Below are 20373 nucleotides of genomic sequence, written 5' to 3'. Positions count from 1 at the left end.
TTTATTATCCTTGTGAATGTCATCAAAAATTTCAGCATTACCACATTTCAATATCTAATCTGTTTCCAGAACTTAACAGATTTGCTGCCTCACTATTATCTATCATGGTAATGTTTCAGGTTTTGTTTTTGTCTTTGTTTTTCAGGCTACAATCAAATTTGGAAGAAGTATTCCTTCTTATAAATGTAATTTTTTTTTTCCTTGTAACTTTATTCATTATATTGAGCTCTTGTATTGGAGGTGTAGATAATAAAACAAATAAGCAACGGTCTTCTGTTAGTTGCCACTATACTACTATCCACCTAACACACCACAGATGTCTCTAGAAGATGAACTTTGACATTTCTGCTACAAGTCTCAAAGTAGCTGACAAGTCCAGTGAATTAGCTTAGCTTGGTATTTGCATATGCAAATATCAATTTCTGATTGCACAGGCTGTCACATCTGTGCAGTTTCCATAATGCGCTACCAACGTGCAGTAGATGCAGCTCTTTCTTAAAGTCCACTAGTGCATACTTATTTTTCAGTTATTATTATTATAGATTCAAATCTGCAATTCGCCTACTCCTCCAACCCCTACCTCCAAGTCACTTTATTTAATTAATAATATAATACAAACTTTAAATGTTAATCTAAATCTAAACATTAATAATCTAAGATTTATTAATATTTAAACTATTTAGAACCTCTGTACATCTTGCTGACAAAACTTAATTGCGATACACATTGTTAGCCTGAATATTTTATTTTCAGGGTGTCATACATTTGCATCATTTCCAAAACACTACTATAAATGTGAAATCACATTACAAAAGAAAAGATAAAGAAAAATAGTATTCATTAATTTCATTATTCTATTCAGTAATGTCTTGTCCTGCAGAATTATTTTTTAGTTATAAGATAGAATTATGAGGAGCTTGACCCCTTCGCAGTGACATAACCATCATTACCTTTTTCACTTTTTTTCCTTAAAGAAAGACGTTTTTTTAAATGTAGCCTGACTTCCTGATACCAAAAAATGTTACTGCAGTTTTCTTCCTAAGATCTTTTTTCTTCAGATATTTTGTCATCAGTACTTTCTCTTTAGGAATTAGTATTCTGCTGCAGGCCCAGCAGATGCTGTCAGTACATATATATATTGTAATCATACTTCAATATGTAAGGGTACTACAAATAATACTGGAAATATTTCAATAAATTTGACTTATTTTTTCCATCTAAATTGGAAGTATTTTAATTCAACTACCACCATCCTGCCACAAGATGGCCTCTGTGCCTAGCAAAAACCATAATGCCTGTATTTCACATGCTGGAAAAAAAATGTGAATAAAACAAAATTTAAAAAGAAAAAGGGAAAAAAAAATAGCCACCTATAAAGACATGGATACCCCCACTATGCTTTACAGTATCCACAACAAGGCCAGCTGCATTCAGTCTCTTCTTCCTCGGAATTTAAGATTATGTTTTTCACTGACACATGGATTTGGAGATCCTCCACAGGTCAGTGTACAGTCAATATTTTAGTTGTATCAAACAAATGTACAGCATCCTACCTTCTCTAGGTAACTTTCATAGCTGTTTTTCCCATTTTTTTATGTTATTTCAGCTTTTGGAAGAGCCTGGGTAGCACGAAGCACACATTTTCTTAGGTCACAAAAACATTGTATCACAAAAACATAATTAAAATACAGATTTTGACAACAAATTATATGATTTAATCACACAAACATGCTTATTATGTCTGAACACTTCTCTTTTCCTCTAACATACATCCACAGAAGCACCTTCCCTCTTTAGGTCTTCCTGACCCCAGGGTCTCCAGGCAAGAGGGGGAAATGCAGAGAATATATGCTTTCTTGTTAGGTCTCAACCAGCATATTCACATATATATACATTTTTTTACTACAATTTGTGTCAGAGAAGAGATTCCTCCCCCTTCAAAGTTCATAGCCTGTAAATAAAACCACAAACAAATGAGGTTTTAGACTAAATCATGTCTTTCTGTGCAACAGAACAATGACATCAGCAGCAATCAGACCCCAAAGATACAGTTCTTTACAGTTAAGATAAATTAAAATCAAGCTGTAACAGAATATAAAGAGATTTCATGGAAAAGGGAGGAGCAGTGGGACATCAGCCAAGGCAGATCTCCAGTCTTACGGAAGAATGTCTGACTATTCAGCTTCTTTCCAAACAGTGCATGCAGTCACAGGCTGACATCAGTGAATTATTGCTGTGGAAAATCCAGTTTCCCATCTAGCACCAAAACTGTGATTTACTTTTCATTCAATTGAACATTGTCTTCTAAATGAAATGTTTCTCTCACTGAGATTCACTGAACTGAAAATAAAATGTAGTAAAGAATGCAGTCTGTAAGGAACAAATCTGCCCTGTGCCATGTTGTTTATTGGCTGTAAAAACTATATGGGACTGAGAGCAAACCCTGAGCTTTATTGCTTAGAATAAATGTGTTTTTTACCCCTAAGTAAAAGTTGATGCTGCAGATTTCAGCTGAACAGTGGAGACAACTGAACAGAAAATGAACTAAGACTGGAAGCCACTTGCTCATAAAGAAACCACCTAGAGAGCTATAATCTGGTTGACTGAATGCAGAAGCTAATTATTTAAATACTGAGCAGTTAAGCAAAAAAGAGAGGAAGAAATGTATATTTCTTTTGTAGCACTGTTACAGGACAGGTTGCCAGCTGTATCTGATACTGATGAAATGTAAAGGTATAAAGCAGACTTTGCATTTTCAACATATAAAATACAAATTTTCTTTAACTAGTGAAACAGGGCTCAATAAGTAGGATCAGTAAGCTTTTTTTTTTTTTTTTAAAAAAAAAAAAAAAAAAAAAAAAGAGAGAGACAGCATTTAATCAATATTCCATCCAATCCCCTTTTTAATAGCAGCTATTTTATCCTTTCAAAAAAGCCTGGGAGAAGTACTGCTTTTAGAGAAATAACTATGTGTAGCAAAGTCATTTTCAAGAACTAGAACTTCATCTTAAAAGCTGCTCCCAAGCAAAGGAGTTGGGGGATCCTATGAAGTAGAACCTCAGCAGACGCTCTTTCTGGCTCTTCTAGACAACTCGTGTCAGTACGTTGGTCTTATTCAGTGAACTAAATGCCCAAAAGGGCAGAACCACTCAGGGCCATGGCATAAAAGACACCAGTTGAAATTACTCCTTTATTTCCATATAACTCTACACACTTTACCCTAAGACAAAGCAAAGTCCTTGAGCATCTCTGATACATATCAGAAAAGGTGTCAACAAAAGAAACCCTGCAGAAAAAGAAACCCTTCTAAGCAGTAGAGGAGCTTGAAATTAAGGTCTACATAATCTACAGTAAATATCTAGAAAACCTACCAAATCTATAGTAAACAAAAATATTATTAATAATAATTATTAAGCAATAATAATAATAATCCCCCAAATACCTGAGTTGTTCTTTGGAACAGTTTGCATCATTACAAGATCCTGACAAATTGAAAAACATTGCCTTAGCACTTCTGTTGTTTTGTTCCTATTTTAAGAATTCATTTATAATGATAATTTAAAGAGCTCCCATTGTTAATATTGACTGACATAAAACAATTTTCTCATATAACATTAGAGCAGTACCCATGTTTCATCCTTTCTCCCTGAACAATGAAAGTATCATAAACATAAGAAAAATGATTTTATCATACAGAATGCAAATGTAAGATTTTGTCTTTATCTAAGGTCAAAGTGAAAAACTACCCTTAGTCATCACTATTGCAACCCTATACTTAGTATTAAAAAAATAATAAAATTAAAAAATCATATGCTTTTGAACTCTCCAATACACATATAAATTCTTTATGTTATCCTGGGTATATCACCTTGGTGGAAGATTTTTCCAAAGGTATATATGGAACCTTACATGCCTTCAGATCACTGACTTTACTGTCCATTGAGCACCTACCACTTTGTTGTTCCTATCAAGATAAATAAAATAAAAAGATGGTAGCTCTTCAACTTGTTGAAATACTTTCAAATCCATGCATAACATCTATTGTTACTGCAGTCTATTTAGGAGTCCAGTTTTGATAATATGACTTTCAGAAATTTTATCACCTATTTTAATTTTGGTCTTTGGTCAGATTATGTTCAGTGGAGAATAATTAAATTTGAGAATCTGGAATAGTTTAATAGAATTGGAAAGATTCCAGGTAGGATTATCATCAGCAGCTAGCGTTATAATGCAAGTGCCAATTTAACCAGTAGGTGTCGTAGAAGAACTTCTACAAATACACAGTTTTACCTTTCAGAAAATTTCAAGCCTGAAATTAATATATGTCACCTCACTAAGATAACAGAAGAGAATTTCCTGAAAAACTGTGCGTTATTCACTTGTCTCTCAATGATTCTTAGCCCCCTTTTAGAGCCTTTTGAGATGAAGGGATGCAAGTTGTTTAAGATGCAGATATTATGCAATTAGAAACAGGAATGCTTGCTTTCTGAGGAAAGGAGCTGAAAACAGTTGAATGAGCAAACACCTGAAAATATTCAGGAGTATTTTATTTCCAGAAAGGAAGAGACAATGATTCTGTAATGAAGAAACTCACTACAGTATCAGAAGAGTTTACCACTTTGTATATTTACAAACATTTAAATAAACTAGCAAATTGGGGAAGCAAATGAATAATTACTACTGCAGATGGACTGTTTTGTTGTTGTTGTTGTTGTTTGTTTTTCTTATGAAGTTTTGCTGAAATATCATTCCCTGGAGAAAACAAGGCAGTAGAGGAAGTTTTCTCAGAATGTCTGTGAGGCATTAAATTAAGTGGATAAAATAACACATTTTATGGTACCTTTAGAACTGAATCCAAGTAGCTTGAAGAATACAGTTTACACACATGGAAACTCCTAAAACCCTCAGACTTATCTCAGTTTGCAAGTAAAAAGAGAAAACTTTCTGTTATTTATTTTTTTAACCTATGTGGACATCTGAAATCTTTCAGAAACTAATCCTGCTGTGCATTGAACTGAATTTTTTGGAGGAAAAGGAGGGACAGAAGCATGCAAAGTTGGCAAAGCTGCCATGGGTTTACTGAACCATTTCTACTCAATTCATTATACCCTTAGGCTTTGCTTAGGAGTCCTTTTGACTCACTGGCTATGCTCTGCAGGATTGTGAGTTTTAGTCAAGAGCTGTACATTTTACTCATCATTGCCATGCTATATGTAAAGGCAATCCTCGTATATGCCAAATAAACCTTTCTAGGAAGGGCAGCAAACTGTGAATGCCAGTCTAGAACAGATGGAGGAGACCTCTTCTGATTGTGTACATTTCTGCTCATGTGTATTCAACAAGGATGAATTGAATCTCTTTGCTGAGTCCATCTGCAGAGAAGGAAGAGCTAACTGATCATGGAAAAGGAGAACTATAAGCTTGTCTAGAAAAAGAAAAAAAAAAAAAAAAGAAAAAAAAAAAAGAAAAAAAAAAAAAATAAGGAAGTTACTTTGAAATGATGAACACAGTATTGGTTCCCAAACATATACAAAAATACAGATTTGGCATTAGAAGTATTTTCCAAAGCATCACAATCTGCCAGCAGGGTAAATAGGAAAGGATGTCTAAAGCATGTTGAAATGCAGTTTTTAAAATTTCATGAAAGATTTTATAACAGGAATCTCCAACAATAGAGCACTGAATTCACAAAGGGAATTCCCCGTCCACTTCGGTGTTCCTAGATTACACAGACTGGACAGGAATTATCAACATATACTTTATACCAGTTCAATGCATCTTTATGGGCTTGGGGGGTATGCATTAGCTATGCACCCCTGAAACAAATCACATCTACTGCATTTTTGAACAGGGCAAAAAATCAGTGACAGCACCTAGGTTTATAAGCCCCATGTTGTCATGGGGCTTATCACCCTGGTGATCACCCTGGTGATCATGTCAAGTTTAATATCTGTTCAGTTTCTATGTGGCTTTATGTGGTTTGCAGTTGACCCACCCAGCATCATCACAAATTATGATGAGCATAAAACCACAACCACTAATCAAGTCAGAGGGGATTTCAAATGTGACATTGGGGATCTACAAATCATTTGTTCTTTGGTTATAGCATTCTTTTACTGCTTACATGTCTGCCATCCAGAGTCAGGGTGTCCCAGCAAATATCAATGAAGCTCAACTAAACCCATTGGATTCCCTATGTACACTACCTGTATAGTATGGCTTGCCTTTGTTCCAATAAGGAACAACAAAATAATAGCAAGCAGGCTCACATTACTCTGTCATGCTACGCACTGCATATGCACATGCACACACCTAAACCTGAGAAGCAACGAGTAGCTCCAGCTCGTCTGAAAAGAGATGAAACTGATTTGATTTGTGGTTTCATGGCTGACATGAAACTGACAACAAACTGCTGTCAAGTCTTTTTCTCTTTCCTTTCAGGGACTGGTAACCATGGCTACACCATGTAATAAAGTTAAGAGATCCACAATGCTCTAATACAGGGTGTGTTCATTGTAACTGAAATTAGCTACTAGTTAAAGTTTTCCTGGTTTTCCATCTTAATAAAAAATGCATGCTTTGTTGAATGGCATAATTTCTTTTCCTGAATAATTTATGGCAGCCAGTCTGTAGTATTGAAATGTTCATATTAATTTTAATGAGCTTGTCAAAGACATTCTATGTTTAATAGATTTAGCGGAGGTAGTATTTTAACCCCTTGGTTCTTTGAAAAGACATAAAAATCTGTTTGATACCAAACAGCTGTTTCATTTTCTTTAACTTAAAGATGAAGAAATATAGTTCAAACAAACATCAGTAATGTTTTGAGTCTCTACATTACATTTTATATTTCCATAATAATGTAAAGTTTTCCTCCGCAGGAAAAAATAGGTCAGAATTCGAGGTAGGAGGAAGTAGATTTTAGTAAATTCTCTAAGGCTTAAAGAAGCATTTCAATGACAAGTTTTGCTCTGCAGAGGTAATATTGGTATTTGCATGATATTTTTCCCATTGTTTAAACTCAAGATAGCTGACATTGTTTAAACTCAAGATTCACCTCCTTCGGAACAGGCTGGGCCACAGCTGATGTGCGTATTTTTCTTCTGTTTCTCCTATTGTGGCTGTTTATGCTTCCATTCAGTGATTCTCTACTTTCAGCTGCTTTAAATCATTAACATTCATTTGAACTATTGATCAACAATAAATATAGAAACCCAAACTACCATCATGCCAATTTACTCTTTTCCTTCAACGTCTTCTTCACTGCATTCATATTAAACCTCCTGAAACTTCACTATTTACCCGCAAACCTTTAATTTGGCAGTTACCTGGGTAACTACCAGGACCAACCTGTGATGTAAAAGATACAAAAACTGTGTTTATGAATTAATTGTGGCAGTTTGTTTAGAAATGTAAGGAGCAGAAAGTAGGATTACTGGTACATCCAAAGGGAATTGGAATATGCCTCCTACTGAAATGTGATCTAGTTTGGATTAGATAATTCAGCTGTTTAATGTAAGAATTGATCCATTTCAGACAACCATTTCTGAACTATAGAAACATTTTAAAAACTTATTTGTATAGTATCATTCTGGTTGTATGTGGAAATAATCCTCTTCAGAAGCCTATGAAACTTGATGTTTCTATGTGGCTTGGCTGAGCTAACACACAAAAAAAGAATAAAGTGTCAAGTTCTACTAATTCCTGCTTTAATTCACAACTTTATCATTTTAGTTCACAGTGATAGTAAAGAAATAAGTCTGGGATATGAAGTCTCATTCAGAAAATGGACATTCTGTTACCTAAAAATAGATATGGGAACAAGAACTTCTCCCCAGCTAATTTAGTAGCCTTCTCTTGGGTAAGAGAGACTAGAGATTATAAATTAACAGACAAAACTGTCTTAACAACATGGTCTCATGAGATGCTTCAAATATACGTATACTGTTATAATGGTTTAAGAAGAAAAAGAGAGTGGTAGCATGCAATGGGATGGCAAAAATGTATTTATTTTTTCCCCTTTGTTACTATATTATTACAGTGCAGTAAGAGGTCTTAAGACACTGAGTTTCCATGAGCCTCCAAGTCTACCTCTAGGCAATAGGAGGGATTCTTATTACAAAATAAATTATAATGCGAAAAAAAATAGATGTACAATAAATTGACATAATGGTCTGTATGATTTGAAATAAGGTGAATTTATCTTCCACAAATATTTTGAATTTAAATCAAGAAAAAACTCAAAGCATGCAACTCTCCCCTTTACTTGAGAGGAGGGTAGGGGGAGAGATTTATATCCTAGCATATAATCTCAGTGAGAAAAATGTTAAGTGAAATCTTTCAAATGTGCTCACAAACCACAGCAGAAGGCTTATTCTGGCAATTTTTATACTTGCAATTATTTTTGTAGTCTGTTAAAGTACAATTTTGACTTATTTTTTGTTCTCATAATTGATGCTTCAAAATCTGTTGCAGACTTCCTTCTTTTACTATACTCAAAATTAAGATGGGATTGCAGCCAACTTCATTTCTCTGCAATGGACTTTCTCTTTGTAAGATATATTTGCAATTTAAGCACCAGCATTTGATGGATCTCAAATATTACAAAGCCTAAGGCTTGTAGATACGACACTGAAGCTTTAAGATGATAGAGCAGTTGTGGGACTTGACTTAAAAAAAAAAAAAAAAAAGTAACTAAAAACAAAACCAAAAAACACAGTATCACATAAGAAATTTGAGATTTAGAAGTTCTGGAATTTGATTTGTCCAATGCACTGAAGATACTTGGTACTTAGAGACCAAGTGTTCCTTTCTTGTCACTCTTTGCCCATCCAAGCCTCATGCTCACAGGTGAGTGGCGATGCTGTGGGAAATGATATCTGTCTGTTACAATGCCTGGACAAACTCCATGTGCCAGTGCAAGCTGTAATCATATTTGCTTACACTCCCTTGATGTTGCTTAGAAGCCTGGCAAACTTAGCCCCTGCAAAGTAAACCAGTGTTTTATTTCTTTTATGTACTCACAGCACTACTGATAGCAAGAAGGCAACATTTTAAGAATTTATTTTTTGTTAATAGAAAGATGGAAAAAATGGAAGAGAAACTAAATTATTCCTGCCAAAATAGGACTCTTTCATAAACAACAGTGAAGCTTTACAAGCCTAAGATGTCCATGTAAATAAAAAGAACATCTACTAGGATAAAATAACATAGACCAGAACATGGGTAGGTTTCATGCATCCAAGAATAAACCATACCACTCACGGCTTTGCAGTAGGAAAATGTTTAATTACTGCCAAACCAATTATTGCCTGTTTTCCTGAAGCAATAGGTTATGGCCATTGTCAAATTAGACCAGAGGGATGTTGATCCTATATTGTATGTCTGACATTTCTGAGGTCCAAAAAACTAAGTGAACCTGTAGATTCAAACAGTCTAAACACTAAGCTGAATTCCACTGTATTTTGTACAATGTCTCGCACAGCCAGGCAAATACATTTCAATTAATCATTTCTCCCAGGGAAGTGGGATAAACTAATGCATAGTATCTGCTATATCATCAAATCTGTCCTGTATCATTGGCTCCCTATCATCTACACTGAGGTTTTTTTCCTTTGCTGAATACTTTGCACATGTTGTACTTCACAGAACCAGTACAAAAATGACAGCATGGTCTTGCTCAGGATTGCATAATACTGGATATGCTTTAAAACAGCAAAGACTGTCTGTAAAACTTTAGCTTTGTCATCTTCTGGACTGAATGCTTGTCATGAAATGCTAAGTATATAATATACAAAATACTATCGTTAAAGAAAACAATGCAAAGAGTTTCCACTGTAGAATTTTAGCATAAAGCTAGACAGTCAGTATTTAGGAGGACTCTGAGGGAAAGGAAAATCCCCAGGAGAAAAGGAACTGCCTAGGGAATAATGACAGGCTTGGAAAAAAAACCCTAGGGCAAGAAGGAAATTCAAGAAGCATAAATACAAAGGAAGATGACAACGCAAATGGAATGTGACAGGGAACAAGAAAAGAAAAAAAAATCAAGGATTAAATTTACTAAGCACTTTCATTAGTGTTGTAAAATATATAATAAAGAATATGCTCTAAAAATAGTACATGACACCAAGACAGGAAAGGTCAAGCACAGCATCAGAATCAAAAAGTGGCCTTGGAAAAGCAATGATGGAATTCAATATAGAAGTATGATGTTTGGGAAAAAATAAAGTGCAAAACTTTAAGAATGGGACAATAGATGATTAAGCATAAGTATTTTAAAAAATATATTTTCATGTTTGCCATTTTAAATTTTGAATGTTGAAGGGAGGTATTTTAAATTTAAAATCTTATCTGAGACAAGTAATTCTTTGCATTTTTATTCTGAGTAAATCAAAAATAAAAGTCTCCTCTTTTGAGAGAAATGAACAAAACAGTTCAGGTAATGCTTCCTTGTTAGTGCAGAAAAGAATGTGCTTTATGGGAAATTCCATGAGCAAGACTATTTCTGCCACTTTCTGATGGTAATGACTTCAGCCTAATTTTATATCTTATCTTCAAATTCTCTCATTCAAGGCAGTCTCAAAAACTAGTTCAAAACTTTATTTAAACATGTATGTTCACACAGACAACTGTAAGCAGGTCATCTTATAACACTGCTGTAGAGTACAAGTTTTGTGCCCCTGAAACAAATTCTTTCTTCCTGTAGAATTTTCTCTTTGAACATGTAGCATCTTTACCAAAAAATTCAGTGAAAAAGGCTTCTCTGAATATCAGTCCCATCTGGTACAACATCTCTTCCTACAGTGTTGCTCTTAACTTACTACCACTGCTAATTAAGGGGTATAAACTAAAGATTGTGTCTGAAGATCTGTTTATCCACTATGCTGCAGTATAAACACCAAATATTACGATTTTGAACACTCTCAATTACCCTCTATGCCAAGATTGGCGTAGTGCTGTACATGGGGAAGTTTAACATCATTGTTGACATACAGATATTTTCCCACGGCATGACGTCATCACTTTGCCAGTTCAACCCTTTTATATTCTGGTATGCATGAACCTCTGTGTCAGCAACAGTTACCTTGCACCTTCATATAGGGTTCAATTGCTTGGTATGAATCCTCTCCAAACACCAATTCTGCCACACTGTTAAAGGGATGTTCAATGTACATCTTTTTATTAAGATGTTTCATGGGTTATTCAATGACAGCCCAGCTTGAACTGAAGTATTGGATTTTAACAGACATTGCAAAAGTTCAATAACTTTCTAATTAACCCTTTTCTTTGTTCCTACTACTCATCTTTCTTTTAGAAGTTTTACAGCAGGAAAAAAAAAAAAAAAAGAGAGAAAAATAACATGTTAACCACTACATAACTTTCTGTACAAACCATTCTAGCATGCATAGACATGTTCCTTTTCCCTTTCGGAAGCACCCCGAATAGGTGAGCTACTCTGGATTCAGAATTTAGAAAGACTAATGCCCTTCCCACTGTCTTTTCAAACAATTACATGAAAAATAAAATCTTTCCAAATAATCTTTCCACTGAAATGCAGAAGCTATAAAGAAGTTTATGGTCTTACTCAATGAATGCAAATGTGGTATAAATTATCAAATTTATTTCTTCCAGACATATCATTCCCCAGGTAGAAGTACCAAAAACTTCATATTTTCTTCATCTGAGAAAGTCATGGTCAATAAAACAGTACCGGCCTGGCGAGTGACAACCTCACGACAGAAATATGGATGTCCTTCGTTCCTTTAATCACATTCATCACATTCTTAAGACCTTCCTCAGCAAAAAGATCCTTATTCAAGAGAATCATCTAAAGGAGAGAAGCTACTTAGAAAAGAATATTAAATATTCATCAATCTTTTATCCTTAAAAAGTAATTGTTCAGGAAAAAAAAAAAAAAAAAAAAAAAAAAAAAAAAGGATTCCAGAAACATCAGCAAAGCTCCTGATAAGCTAATATATATTCACACAAATTCAGATAGTCTTCTCATAAGTCATAAGTTCCCTCATGAGGGGAATATATAGTTTCAATAATAAGTGTCTTTTACATTTATTTTGGTCTTTCAGATCTTATAAATCATCTATAAAATCCAATATCACTTAGGGAAAGAGAGATATTAGATTCAATCTTCTAATTAGAGCCTCTGAACTTTGCTAAGCATTTGCAAAGATTTCAATGCTGATTTTCCACTGTGTTCAAAGGCTTCTGACAATCAAAATACTATGACTTCACTAATTAAAATTAATTAAGGAATGTGATAAACAAAGCAAAATTAATCATATTTTATTATTAAAATAAAATCACAGAGAAATGAAATCAGAACAGAAATATAAATTAACTTTAGCATAAGCTCTTCAATAATCTGAGGACCTAGGCTATTGCAAACCAATTTACTAATGAGAAATAAAATGACAAAGTTGTTGGACCAACTTAATCCCGATGATTACATGGAGGATGAAAATGCCCCACCGACCTTGTTCTTTAATTTAAATATTTGTTCTTTATTATGTTATTTTCACAAGTGTGTTTTCAGGATTTTGAATGTGAAGAATGGGGGTCTGCTTACAAAAAGATATATAAAATATTTTTCTATCTAATCTAGGTATGAAAATATAAGGATTTCTTCTTTTCAGTTTTACAGCTGATGTAAACACATTCACTGAATTCTATTTTGTAGGCAAAATGTACCAGGGACCTGACACTTTTTAGATAAATAAAATCAAGCTTTCAAAGTATGTTCAAGCTACTTAATGCATGAAGATATTCAACTGTATACGATGTTCAATATTGAAAGTATAATAAACCTTAAATATAAAAAGATACAAGGAGGTGACAAGTACCCAAGATTTCACTCCTGTCCCAGCTCATGTCAAGGCCATTTGCTTCTTCTGGGAGTTTTCTGAAAAAACATTCATGAAGGGACAGTTTGGTCCTTTGGCCTTTGCAGCATAAGTGGGTCTCTTTTTTTCATTATGTGAAATGTGCTAACATAAAGACTACAAAAAATCTAGTTGCTGACTGTCAGATTGTAGCCTCCAACACAATAATGTAAGAATCTTCAAGAGCAAAGGATAAGGTCTGGAATCTATTCTTTTGTTAGGAAAAAAATGTTAAATGTAAGGAAATCTTGTAGTCAGATTTTTGAATGTGAAAAGCTCCAGGCTTCCAGGGAAGTAACAACTCAGACTAAAGTAGTTCTGAACCTTCTGCTCACATCTTTCAGACAGAATATTATGCAGTTCATTATTATGTTCACACTATCTTAACATTTCAGCAAACAGGATAAATAGGTGTTTAAGCATCTATCTGGAATATTTAGAGGGGGAAATAAAAAACCCTTGCATTATCACGAGGAAGATAATCCAAGTGTCATCAGCAAAAGGTCTCATGCTGCCACTATTAAGAGATTGTTGTAATTATGTAAAGCCTGACATGGGATTCAAGTAATAAGCAACTAAAGGAAGATAATATAATTACTGCTAATCAACATGGGTACATTGAAAATAGATCTTGTCAAATTAAGTTGATATAATTTTTTACAAAATTGTAAATTCAGTTGATAAAAATCATCAAAGCACATACTACTGGGATTAAAAGCCGAGTAACAAATAGATATGAACATGTATTATAAACAGAGAATATAGCCAAGTAGCTTTTTTGCTTTTTTTTTTTTTTTTTTTTTTCTCACACTTTTCAAGGACTGATTTTACATTTGTGTGTATTTTACACAGCTGGGGAGAAAAGTAGTTCAGTCAATGCTGTTAGTTTGCTGTTGATTCAATGAGTGACCAAGGAAGGCAGGATCAATCAATGAAGGAAAAACAACATGGCAATAGCTGCATTCAGGAGGAGTGAATGGAAGTTACTCTTATTATGAAAGTAAGAATTTGAGATTCCTTGTGCAGGACTCCCAGGTAAAGGGGGCACAACTCAGACTCTTCTCTGAAATCAGGCTCAACGTCTGAGTAATTCTCCAGATATCTCTATGCATGGTGCACAAGAGCAGTTAATAGAAACCCACCTGGGCCCTATTCCCAATGACAATAACAGAAGGGGATGCAATATCAAGTGTCAAGGAAAAGAGGTGACCCACCAATGCTGCAGGGCAGTTCCATGGAGTTGAGAGTCCAGAAGCATGTGGCACTCCCATGTCCTATAGCAGAAGCTGCTATAGTGCTAAACTGAGCTCAAATCTCTAATTGTGGGTAGGCTACAGTTATAAGGATGAGAGATGAAAGAAGCACTGAATGAGAGACCATAAGTTATCCAAAGCAGTAAAAGACATAAAATGTATTATAACAACAACAAAAAACCTCAAGAAGCTTTGCCTGTTTATCTTAAGGGATGGAGATGAGTTGAGAAGCTAAAAGAGTGCTTATACGGCTCTTCAGTATAATTGACTACAGATGAACACAGAAATTCAGAGAAAAAAAAAAAAAAGTCTTTACAAGTGTTTGCTTCCTGGTAGCATCTGTAATAGCTTATTATCTCTCTCTATGTATCTGTATGTATATATGTGTGTGCTTTATTAATCACAGTATACTTTCTAGTAGTGATTTGTGGTGATCTGGAATAAACAGAAATCCCTAGAAAATAAAGCCTCCATTTTTTTGTGTATTCCAGAATCCTACAAACCCATGGTTGTGATCTTTATATACCAGTGGGTCGGGTGATCCTCTAGACTGTGACACCTTCTTCTACCAACACATCTAAACCACCAAAAACATGACATACTTATCACCAAAATACAGGACAATTAAGAGAAACTTAACAATTTGTTAAGCATTTTCCCTTGGATGCAAACATTTTACTAGTAATTAAATATAGTTTTAAAAGAACTTTTCAGTATTTTGATTTCAGTAGCATATAGTCTTCAAAGATTTCTCTTTTGTTGAAAAGGAAATAAAACTTCCTGATGATTTCAACTCTCATTTTCACAATGTATACAAATAATTTGGATTCTCTCTCTCTTTTTTCTTTTTTTTTCTTTTTCTTTTTCTTTTTCTTTTTCTTTTTCTTTTTCTTTTTCTTTTTCTTTTTCTTTTTCTTTTTCTTTTTTCTTTTTTTCTTTTTCTTTCCTTTCTTCCTTCCTTAACTTGACCTCTGGAAAGCACAGATATTACAGGAAATGGGACCTTCTGAAAATGTAAAGTGTATCCTGTTGCCTTCAAGCACTCCTGAAGGGCTGAAATATCTCAGTAGAAAAGAAGATTTGCAGCTGCACACCCACATCTGTATTTTGGAAGAGATGGATGTGATGGATGTATTATGGAAATTCATTGCTCTAAGGGAATATTAATTTTATTTTGTAGAAGAGACAGCTTGATTAGGCTTTAATTCTGTTTAACCACAGCTCACTCCCTGGAACAGAGCAGAGCTAATGGTTTATTTTTCTCTGTAATGGCACTTCTCAGACATTCCTCTTCCTGTGAGAGATATCCTTGAGGATGTCCACAAGCTGTATCGATGAATACAATCTGGATCCATTTTCGAGAGGAAGTGGCAAAATACACTCTTTTATACAAACACTTTGGTCTTTGTTAAAGCATTAAAATTATTATCTATGAATTAGGAAATATAATCACAGTATAAGGCAGTGGAGGTGTGGAGTGGAAAACAACACTGAAAGATGGATGTGGAACTTTCCAGCCATATGAATACTAAATAATAATAATAATAACAATAATAATAATAATAATAATAATATCAAGAGTATGAAAACATGCTAGGAAGCGAATCTATCACCAGGCTGATGTTGTTGATAAAACTGAAATTATATAGCTTGTAAAACTGAAGTTGTACAACATCTATCATTTTGGTAGTTTTATAATCACTGAGGTTTTGGGTGTCCATGGTATCAAAGGCTTTTCTGAAACATGAGAAACACTCCTACCCCCTGCACAATCCCCCAGAGATGCACACGCACTGGCTCCCTGACATTTAGGTTGTCAAGCAGCAGCACTGGCAGGAGCCAGTTGTCAAGCAGCAGCCTGTCCCACCACCCCATGGTTGGGGTGACAGGGCAAGGGCCCAGCTCCAGCAGGGACAGTGAGCCAGCAGGTCAGTATCTGGATCAACAAGGCAGAGGCACGACATTGGCACAGAGCAGCTCAAGCAATGACCAACCACAAGAGTCTCAGGGGCACCAAGCAGACAAAGAAGGAGCTCCACCTGCAGAGCTGCATGGAGGTCCCCTCAAAGGAGATTTTTGCTTGCTCTTTATTTTAAAGCCATCAGCTGCATTTTCTCCATGTTTGCCCTGAGCCCAAGTGGCTAAACCCCCAGGAAGGTCAGGGGAAAAAAAAAAATCCCTAACACTGATTTCCTGTACAAATGTTTTCTTAGGCTGTAGAAAAAAGGTGAGCAGCTCTACTGCCATTTTGCAGTCTTTAGCTTAGGCAGCTTGTCTTGGTAACAATTGCGTGGGAATTGCAGCATGAAGCTTTTTCTGTCTCCTAAAGAAGAATTATATTATTATTATTATTATTATTATTATTATCATTATCATTATCATTATCATTATCATTATCATTATCATTATTTGTTTGTTTAACTCTTTGGTCTGTTGTTGTTTTTTATCTTTTCAGTGTTTTGTTGAGGTCATGACATTGATGACAGATGTAAGAAATTGAGAGTTTAGGTCCACATACAAGAGGCTGAATTCAAGTGACATTTGTTTATCAAAAGTCCTAATGCAGAAAGTGCTCCCATTAGGAGGTGGGATCCAAATACAAGGAGTCATGTTGAATAGTTACATCTAGGACTGATACCACTGTTTATCATTAAGGTTATCCAACCCTCCTCATTTACAAAATTGCCATACTCCAGAACTACATGAGACAATATTCTGCTTGTTAGAAATCTGTCACTGATAGTGTTGTTCAAAGGTATTCTATGTTGTCTGGCCAATTTATCTGAGAGCTCCTAGTTGTTGCAAAAAAAAATAGTGGCCATTTGGAAGAATTTAAAGAACAAAACAAATTCAGATAACCTTTTCTTTGAAATGGCTGGAAGCACTATGCTTTGGAGGAAGAACTTGGATGTCTGCAGTTCTGTCTTGGACCAAAAAAATATATGTATACTGTTTCAACCGAAACAGTAATGTGTTACGATATCCCACGTGCTAAAAAATGTGGGAAATGAAGTCAGGCAGGGTGGTTAAGTGGCAGCTAGACTCAATGCTTAAAGCTACAGACAGACCAAGAGCAGGCCCAAATCACCCAGCTTAGCTGGGTATGCTTAACTGCAGTGAAGACGTCATCCACATTGCTCAGTGGTTCTAAGCTGCCACAGTAATACCACATTAAACTATACAGTGGGATTGTGAACATTGACACCATGAGGCAAGTTGTCAAAGGTGTTAAGGACAAAGGACAGACTGGAGCTTTTCTGGCATTAAATAAATAAATTCTTTGTTGCAGTATTAGGTATGGGGGAATCCCCTACGCAGTAGGAGTTGGAATGAACTGTAAATGTTTCAAGTGTTTTACTGGAAATTTCAGGGTCTGTTTGCATCAGAGTGGTTCTCAAATGATGCTAAGCATAATTTACATTAGGCCATTCTAGGCTGTGTTCATTTTATGCTGCTTGAATAACAACCATAGCTAGGCTTACAGGATTGCCCCAAAAGCTAGAAATCCACCTGAAGCCAAAGAGATTTCAAATTTGGATTTACTGAATTACTACATACTCCAAGAAAATTATATCCCAAATATCTCAAACTAAGCATTCCTTCACCAAGAAGACTTTATAATAATGCCTTTGTGTCTTGCATTTTACAGCAGTAAAATACTTCCTTCCTTTACCATTCTATGCGATCATTCAAAAAAAACATATTCTCTAGTAAGTCATAGAAAATAAAGTTATCAATAGCTCCAATAGCTCTGTCTGATGCAGATGTTGAACAATGTGTGATAAGTAAAGGATAGGATCACAGACTGGAGAATGAATAAATTAAAGTATAGAATAGCTGCTTGTTAAGAGACAACTGAACTATGAACAATAGCATTACAAAAATAGAAAGCATTATTTTAGAACAATATTGTAATGCACACTTTCACTGTTGGCTTGTGCTAAAGTCTTAATGGTGGAACTTTCTAATTGTGGTGGAGACTTTTACCTCCTCTAACAGGCTACTGGTGGTGGTAGTTTCATTTGTTTTTAAAATACAAATGCTATTTCGACAAGATGTAGGCTACTTACAGTTTTATTCTTGCTGTTGTAATAATTTTAATTAAGTTAATACACCGGGGAATGTGGGGAGGAAGATATCAGTGTGTTTTGATCATATTTCTGTTTGTGTTGACAGGCAGCTCAGCTCTTGACAGCTGTGTTGACTCAGGCCCAAGTAGTCCTGAGTCACCTAAGGCAGCAGATATCACTTCTGAGACAGATTAATGCCAAATACAATAATTAAGGAACTAAAATGAAGCAAAAAGATTAAAATGCAGAGAAGGCACTACCAAGAACCAGATAAATTCCTTCTCAGTTCAGATATTACCAGTGTTTTATATCTGTGTTTTGAGTTTCACAGTGCTTTCCTTCTTCCCAACCCCATTTTACAGGGATTACATTTGAATTGCCTACACAAGCAAATTTGCCAGGATTAATAGTAATTATAATAAATTCTTTATGATACTTTGTTGTCTAAAAATTAGATTTGAAAAGAATTGTTTATAGATGCTCTGTGCAAAACCTTGGGGAAGAACTTCTACAGCAGCATGCACACTGTTTTATGTGGCAGCTAAAGCCTGCAAGAGCAGAAGTACAATGAAATAAAGTGCTTTGCAACAAAAGAAGTTAAATGCATTTAATCCAAACTTTCCAATGTTCTTTTCTCTCAAGTGACTAACCATGCTCCTCGAAAGTTGTTGGAGATCAAGCAGAAGATGAACACAAGACTCATCAACTTGTATCTTGAGCTTCAGTCCTATGCATACACCATCTGCCTGGACCACATCCATAGATGGAGAATTTCTCCCAGGAGCAAGCACAAGCGTGATAGTTGAGAAGTATTTCTAACTCAAATTGTGTGGCAAAACCACATCTAACTGCACGCTTCTAAGGATCTAAACAAGCATCTGCTATACTGTATGAACAAACAGTCCACAGATGCTGGAAATCATCTGGGAGGCATGATTCACAGCTGACAAACTGATAGAAGTCAACCCACAGGGAAAAATAGAAAAGTGTGCTTTTTCAAGAGAATCCCATTTGAATCTACAGTGAAAAGGATTTGTCTTCCTAGACCTAAAGAGCACTGATGTCTGACTCAATGTTATCAGTTTATTAAGTTAGAATATATAATAACTTTCATATAGGAGGAGAAAATATAATTCGCTTGATAAAATATTAAAAGATTTGGTTGTCCAGTAAGCCTGTTAGCCTGACATACAAAGTAGCTAGATTGATGTCATTTTTATCTAGAAAAAATAATACTGATCTACTACCTACAGGAATCCAGAGGCTAATGCAATTTAGTTAATTTGTTGTTTTTCAACAGAATGAATTTAAACACCATCCCTATTTCTTCTATCCACCACACTGAATTTTTAGTGAGGCGATGACTTCACTAGTGTTCAAAACATGTCTTAATCTGGAAAGCCCCCTCATGAATGACCTGTAACTGCATTAGAAGCACTTCATCCATTCTTCAAATATCCTGAGTAAATTTCATCAAGCCTACACTGTTTAAAACTGCCTGACTTTAATTAGATTATTCCTAGCACTGCTAAATACTTCACCAGTTAGAAATACCTAAGCCTTCTTTTTCACAGCTGCATCTGAGCGGCAGTCACTCCAAGACTGATTAGTGCACAGAGATGCTTCCAGATGCTGTGCTTAGCTAGGAGAGCATGATGGCACGGCTGCTTCTCTCCTACCTGCCAGTGCACCACTTTGTACTTTGAAATTCTGTATGCATTTCCCCAGTTGTATTATTTCCATCTTCTCCAGTTCTTCTTGGCAGTGCCCTTTTCTTAGTAGTATTAGCCATTAGTCCACTTCTACTTTATCTGTTCTGGGTACTCAGTAGAAATGTTAAGATCATTATTCAGAACTGATGTGACAGAGTAGGGTAGGAAGTGCCTGTATTCTTAGGAATTTACATTTATTTGGTTGTGTGTGTGTGTGTGATAGCCTTCCCTATTATCCACAGCACAAACAGTCTATTCTGTTTCTTGCCTGCCAGCTGCACAGTTGGCTGGGCTTCCAGGCTTGATATCAGATAGTCCCTGAATTAGACATTAAAATACCCAAACTCAGTACAAAATGTGCCTTATGACCTGCCCTGTGACAATGCTATATTACTATTTTCTTACTAACTTTTAAAGAGGTCAAGATTTGATGTTGCTTTGC

Source organism: Aythya fuligula, chromosome 4, assembly GCF_009819795.1.
Source record: "Aythya fuligula isolate bAytFul2 chromosome 4, bAytFul2.pri, whole genome shotgun sequence".
NCBI lineage: Eukaryota > Metazoa > Chordata > Aves > Anseriformes > Anatidae > Aythya > Aythya fuligula.
This window is presented reverse-complemented; position numbering follows the sequence as displayed.